Source organism: Topomyia yanbarensis, chromosome 1, assembly GCF_030247195.1.
Source record: "Topomyia yanbarensis strain Yona2022 chromosome 1, ASM3024719v1, whole genome shotgun sequence".
Classification (NCBI taxonomy): domain Eukaryota; kingdom Metazoa; phylum Arthropoda; class Insecta; order Diptera; family Culicidae; genus Topomyia; species Topomyia yanbarensis.
In genome coordinates this window covers 100,961,210-100,968,709 of record NC_080670.1, presented here as the reverse complement: position 1 = coordinate 100,968,709, position 7,500 = coordinate 100,961,210, and positions in this window count along the sequence as shown.

Here is a 7,500-nt window from a genome sequence, read left to right as displayed (position 1 = left end):
ATTGAGTCCCGCTCGTTACCGGAATTAACCAGACAAATCACTTTGTTACTTGTCGGATCAGAAGGACCCGCTATTACGTTGCCCCTAGTCCCTGGTCAGAGCCACGGGGACCGTCTGGGGTGGACTCCAAAGGTCTCTTTTGCTGGCTAGCACGAGCTTGAGGTTCGGAGGCTCAAGGTCGGCTCACGGACATGGACACCAATCAAAGGATCAAAATGCACGGTCTTATCTTTTACACTTTTTTATTTTAATCTACTTACAATCGTGTGTATGTGTGGGTGTGTAGAATAGTAAACTACGGGCCGGCCGGCGAATGCGGGATTGCGGTTGGAAACGGTGGACTCGTGGGTGGGAAACTCGTGGGCGGTGACTCGTTGACGGTTGACTCGTTGTCGGTGGACTCGTAACGGACTCGTCGTTGCTGCCCCCTAAGGTGGGTTACTCGGGCCTGGCTGGCTCCGCGTGCTGGGCGACCTCGCTTGCTGGGGTTTCTCCTCGCGGTGCTACCGCGCGTTTGTGGGGTTTTCGCAAACCGTCGAGGTATCTCTCAGTTACTCGATGAGATGATCGCCACGTATAATGGCTTTTCGCTGATTGAGGATACGCCGTGGACCCTGTGGGGAATCGCTGATCCCGGACAGTAAGCCACTCCAATGGCTGCTGGGCAACACTTGCTGGGTCTTGATCCTGGGAATGAACGAGAGAACTGGCTACGGACTACTGGGCTTACTTAGATTGTCTTCCTTTACCTTTCCTATGGTGTAGTAGTTTCTACCAATGCTACTTCTTGCTTTTAAAACTTTAAATTTTTATCTATAACTTTTTCCGTTGGTCTATCTGAACTCGTTGATGGTATAATCGAAAGTGATTTTAATATTTGCTGTAGAGGCCCAGTAGTCTCACTCTCTCTCTCTTTCATTTTCCCAACCCTTTCACCTTCCAGTGCTCTTTTTCCGCGGCTTTCCCATCCGTTTCCTGTTACCGCGATTTTTAGAATTTGTGTGTTTTGTGTATGTGTTGTTATAATATTTATTTATTTTATCCTAGTAGACCGTTTAGTTTTATTTTTAGTGCTTCCTATTTTAACATAATTTAGATACAAACAAAATATGCTATACAATTTAACGTTTAATCATAGCAGAGAAAATTGACGTGATTTTAGACGATAAGTAGATACATATCTATATATTTATTCCATTTAGCTAGCCATAATATTGGTAACCACGATAGAGAGTAAATAAGTTCTCTCTATCTCTCACCACTCTTGCTTGCTCGTGATCGGTTTATAGGGCAAAAGTACCAGAACGGTAACACCACCCCACACTCCCTCTAAAAAAATGAATCAATCATATTTATTTATTTTTTTTTCTTGTGGTTAACCCTGCCCAGGGTTGAGCCGCTTCTTTGAAAGCTTTTGAAATTATCTCCAAAAGGAGACATTCGTATGTCAATTTACCAAAATAGTTTATTGTGTTCATAAATAAACCATTTTGCGACATTTACTCTATCGCGGATCTCTTTAATTGATCTTGTCTTCTCCCCATAATCTAAACTGCTTCTGTTCAGAGAAAGAGACTCGATCTCTCTTTGATCCACTGGCATGAGATGTACTAAATGAAGCTGCTACTCAAACGTGAACTGTAATGGCTGATGTACGGTGGCTTGGGATCTATTGTCCTGAGCTAGAGTGAATTTAGTTGCGAAGATTGGCAAATTAAATTGTGGAAAAACAACCATAGTGAATATAAGTGGTTGTAGCTGCTATCGTAAATAGGCAAATCGATTTCCGAGAGGGTAACGCAGGCATAACCGGTTTAAGAAAAAGTCTGCTTCGCGAAGATTATAATTTTGCATTGTTGGTTTAGTTTGCATTGATCGGTGTGATTTTAATCTCGCTATTACCTTTTGGAATAGATTGCTTTTAGAGTTTACGGAAAACAGGATTAAGACATTGATACTTAAAATTGACGGACCACAACAGTACATTTGAACTTCATTTGTTTCATCGACTTTGACTTTGACCTGACTTTGACCTTGAGACTGATATAATTTACAAAAAACGTTACTTGACAAATAACATTGAATATTAATCAGAAAACCATAATGAAGATATTTAACAATGAGAGTGATGCTGTTTATTATTCCTATTCCGAGATTCCCGGTTTTAGATCCGCAGCAGAAAAAATGCCTATATTCTTCCCGGTTGCATCTTCAAGCTCGTAGGAATTCGTTCCTCGCTTAGAGATGATTTTGCATAAAATGTACGATGGCCCTAATTTTGCGTTAAAGTTTTCCCCTGCCGAAGACTGTGAAAAGCTTTTTCTATATACCTTCTGGCCCACCGTGTAAACTGGCGCTGGCTTCCGAAAGCGAAGGTTGTAAGTTTTTGTGCTTTTCTCGTGGGCTCTCTTTAAATTCTTGATCACGGTGCCGTAGACATCTTGATCGATTTGTAATTTTTTTTTCAGCCTGTCTTGCTCAGAGATCTCAGTGGTGATCACATCTAGCCGATGTTCGTCCCCACTAGCAACGATCTCGTGACCAAAGAGTATTCGATATGGTGAGAACCCTGTGGATGAATGCAGTGTATTGTTTAGTGTACACTCAACTTCGGAGATTTTTGAGTCCCATGTTCGTTGGTCCGACTTAACGTAAGTCCGGATGCAAGCATTTATGGTTCTGTTCAACCGCTCTACTGGGTTTGCTTGGCTGTGGTGGCGAGCATTGGCCCAGTGCACCACGTTATATTCTCTCAAGAAATCTTTGAAATTTTTACTCAAAAAACTGCTAGCATTGTCCGTTATTAGGATTTCGGGTACAGAATACCGCCGAAACCACTGTTCTTTTAATGTCTTGATAACTAGATCAGCACTAATCTTTTTCACCGGGAACAGTAAAGTCCACTTCGAAAATATGTCCATCAGGACGAGCAAATGCATATTGCCAGATTTGGAACGAGGAAGCGATTGGATAAAATCAATGGCTAAGATTTGAAAAGGTTTTGTGGAAATTCTTTGCTTTCCCATCACGGGATGCTGTGACGTAGTTGCAGGCTTGCACTCCCTACAAACCGTACATTTTTCAACAAACTCTCGAACTGTGGTGGCCATTCTCGGCCAAAAATATTTTTTTCTGATCTTGTCTAACATCTTCTCGTATCCGATATGAAGGGACCGTTCATGTTCGGTTTTCAAAACTCGCTCCTGTGATTCCTTTGGCAGACAGAGTTTCCATTCAAACTGATAATCGAGCGATTCCGTTTTGGAAGGAACAAATTTATAAAGACTCCTATTCTCTACTTTAAAATCTAGGTTTTCATCAGGCGAATCTTGCACCTTCTGTAGGAGAGTGGAGTACCAGCTATCTTGCGTCTCCACTGCGTCCAGTGCGTCCACCGCACGCGAGAGAGCATCAGGGATAATGTTATCCCTCCCGCGCCGATGTCGTATTTCTAAATCATAAGCTTGCAGCTCGATACTCCAGCGACTAAGCCTTGAAGAAGTTCTCCACTTTCCTCTCATAATGTGTGTGAGAGCCGAAGCATCGGTCACGACAACAAAATGGGATCCTTCAATGTAAGCACGAAACTTGTTGATGGCTGAAATCACCGCAAGCCCTTCCTTCTCCGACGCAGCATAGGCTTGCTGAGCAGGAGAGAGCTTTTGGGAAAAGTATGCCACCACCCTCTCACCATCACTATGTTCCTGAACTAAAATCGCAGCTATGGCGGTATCGCTCGCATCACTTTGAATTTGAAACGGTAAGTCAAAGTTAGGATTGCATAGAACAGGAGCGCTTATTAAACATTCTTTAATACGAATGAATGCTTGCTCCGCTAAATCATTCCATTTAATCGTTTTAGGTTTTTTCTTAAGGAGATCTGTTAATGGAGAAGTGAACTCACTAAAGTGAAGTATAAATCTCCTGTAGTAATTGGCCATGCCCAAAAACCTACGAAGAGAGCGTATCGACGACGGACGTTCATAGTTGACAATCGCCTCAACTCTCTCCGGGTTTGGTCGGAGGCCGTCGGGTGAGAGAATATAGCCTAAATATGGAAGCTCATTTAAACAAAACTTTGATTTTTCAATGTTAATCGAAAGGTTTGCCCTTTTTAGTCGCTTCGCGACTTCACGAAGACTTTCAAGGTGTGCCTCAAATGTATTGCTCACCACAACAATATCATCGAGGTAAACAAATACATTTGGTTCCAGTTCTCCATATCCCAAGACCTCGTCCATCAGCCTGGCCAGGGTAGCCGGACTATTGACGAGTCCAAAGGGTAGCCTGGTGAACTGGAACAATCCTCTCCCAAGCACCGAGAATGCCGTATACCTGCGCGAGTCAGGATCAAGTGGAATTTGTAAAAACGCCTTAGTAAGGTCAATAGTCGACAAATATTTACTTGATCCTAACCTGCCCAGAATACGATCCTGGTGTGGGAGGGGATAGGCATCCCTTTTCGTCCGTTCGTTCAAACGCCTTGCGTCCAAACATAAGCGTACCTCCCCAGTGGGCTTCAAAATGGGAACTGTACTCAAAGCCCAGTCACTTTTACTCTTCTCTATTACTTTCAGTTCTAGCATCTTATCTAATTCTAGATTAATTTTTCGTTGCATATCTGGGGAAGTCGGGTATGGGTTAATTCTCACCGGCGGGGCTTTCATGAACTCTTCTTTGATCTCAATTTTGTGAGATATCACAGGAGTGATATCGAGCATTCCCCCTTTCACCTGAACTTTAAACATCCTCTTTACCTCTTCTAGCTTCCTTCTCTGTTCTTCGGTGAGAACTGTCTCTCCATTCTCTTCTAGGCTACTCTCTTCCATTATCTCACTCAGCTCTAACTCCTCTACGGACAACGAAGGATGGAGATTAAAAGCTCGCCAAAAATCTTCGTATCCTAAGATTAGTCGTCGCTTGAGCTTTGGCACTACTAAAGCTGAAATTATGTGACACTGCTCATTGAATGAGACAGGTAAATTAACATATCCCTTTACCTCAATGGGCATTCCGGAGGCTGTCTTTACGGAAATTTCAGATGGGTATATTTTTAATTTAAGATCTTTGATCAATTTTTCTGAGCCCACACCAAGTACGGTTCTCTGAGCACCACTGTCCAAAAGACCGATAATATCTTTGCCTAGTATGCTGACTTTTACAAAAGGCCTAGCGTCTCCATCAAACTTAATTAAAAGTTCTTCTACGTCATGATCGGTTAAGTAATCATCGTCTCCTACTGGTTCGAAACCATTTTGCAGCAGATTGTTTGACATATCGTTTGAATTGAGAGGGTTTGAGGATTCATTGCCAGCTCCCTCCCTTAAGCTGAGCTCTCCTCGTTTTTTTGACAAAGAGGGCATGTTTTTGTGAGTACATCTGGGAACCCACAAAGACGGCAAAACTTTAGCCGTTTTTGAGAGCATTCCCCATAGTGATGACCCTTATCTCTGCAGTTGTAACAGACGCCAATTGGTGGACGTTTGTACTGCTCTGCCAGTTTATCGAGTGTACTTTGGCTCGATCCTTCCATAGGATGGATGCTACCTTCTTGTTTCCCCTTCCCTTCGTCTTGACATTTATTTGTTTTTGGAGGTGGATTCTGCTCGTTTTTGAACTTGTCTTTCTTTGCAAAATTTTTGAAATTTTTCCCAGCACTACCTGTAGGTGCGTCTGTGTTAATTTCATTAACTTGACTAAATCGAGGTTTGTTAATATTATCTGAGGGTCGTTGGAAGCTGTTCCAATTATTTTCATCGACAATTCTACCAAATCGCTTCAATTTGGACAACGATTTAATTCCTGCTCCCGTCATGGCGTTCTTATAATCGAAACGCATGTTTCTCCATATGATTTCAAATTTACGCCTTTCAGAAATCGGACGTGTCATTGATTGGAACAATTTGATCATGTCGTGGAAATAATCGACAAACCTTTCTCCCCTCGTTTGTCTCCGATTGGTGGCCTGGATCTCTAACTGAAAATCTAGATCTGGAGGGAGAAACTCTCGCTTCAGTTCTCTTTTCAATTTAGACCAGTTATGAAACTCTCGGTTTTCCATCCCTTCAATAAACCAATCCTTTGCTCTTCCAGCAAATAAGTGGATTGCTCCCCGAAAAAGTTCTCGCTCTGAAATTTCCTCAGCCCTACATCTCATTCTGACTTCTTTGAGAAACTCTGCTAGTTTACGTCCATTGTCTTTGCCATCGTATTTCAGTCGCCAGTCTGAAATTGGCACTCGCTTTAACGATTTCAGATGCGCATTCCTATACTTTTTCCGATTCCTTCTCTCTTTTTCTAATGACCGTCCGGAAGAACTATATGATTCTGAGCTTTCGGTCGATGAGTGTTCATCGAACGTATCCGAAGAAGAGCTTTTCGTAAGGCATTTATTTTTCGTATGAAAAGATGATTTTGCTCTATCTCTGTCTACTTTTCTATGCACTTTTTTTGGTTTAATGTTTGTATAGTGTTCATTTTCATTACAGCTTTCCTCCGAATTACTACTAGTCTCGTCCGAAACTGAAGGAAACGAAACCTTATGTTTCTCCTTCTTAGTCGGTTTATCACTGTCGCTAACTTTGTTCACGCCTGTGTTTCCAGTAACCTTTGTATCCTTGCTATCCTCGACCGGCTTAAGGGGGTCGGGAAAGTCCAGTGATTTTGGTTCTGGTGTAATTTTCAATTTTTCGTTTAAATCCAAAAGTAATTTTTCAAGCTTTTTCTTCCTTTCGAAATTCTCTTTTGCCTCCCTTATAATTCTCTCTTCTATGGCTATTTCCCTTTCCCTTTGCTGTTTTTCTTGCTCTGTAGTTTGAGCTACAAAGGCTTTGAAGTGTGTAATCAGATCTGTTGCTATTTCCTTATTTCCCTGTTCATATTTAGATAATTCTTCCATTATTAGTTTGGATCTGTGAACAGATGATTCCATTTCAGATTTTCTATCTTCCATCGATTTCTTTTGTACTCCCCCTCTAGCTTCCTCTTCTACTTCAGATTCCTTTCCACAAACGGTTTCGTTCAAAATTTCAATCTCTGTCCTAACCTCTTCCAAGGCTTGGCTAATGTCGTGTTCTAGCTGCTCTGGTTTCTCATTTTCATCCTTATGACGAACCGCACTGTCTGAGAAATGATTTTCAAAAGTCTGTGTAATGTGCTTGCTAATATTCATAATCTCGAGCGTATGTCTACGAGCTTCGGGAGCACGAGAGAGTAGAAAAATTCTTACCCTGTAGTGTATTAATCTCGTTTTGAGCTTTTCTCTCTGACGAGCATCAGTCTTCGGATTATCTAGTAATCCGTTGATTATAATTGATTTTGAATATATAATGGAAACTTCCCCCGCAACTTCTCTCCAAGTCGGCGAGTAAGTTACCGTAAAGGCGTCTAAATTCTTCTCTTCCTTCATTCGATCTTTAAGCTTTCTTCTCTTTATACTCTCGTGTTCATTGGGTGCGCAAACTATGTTCCTGATCAATAATTCATGCTCTACTTCATCAA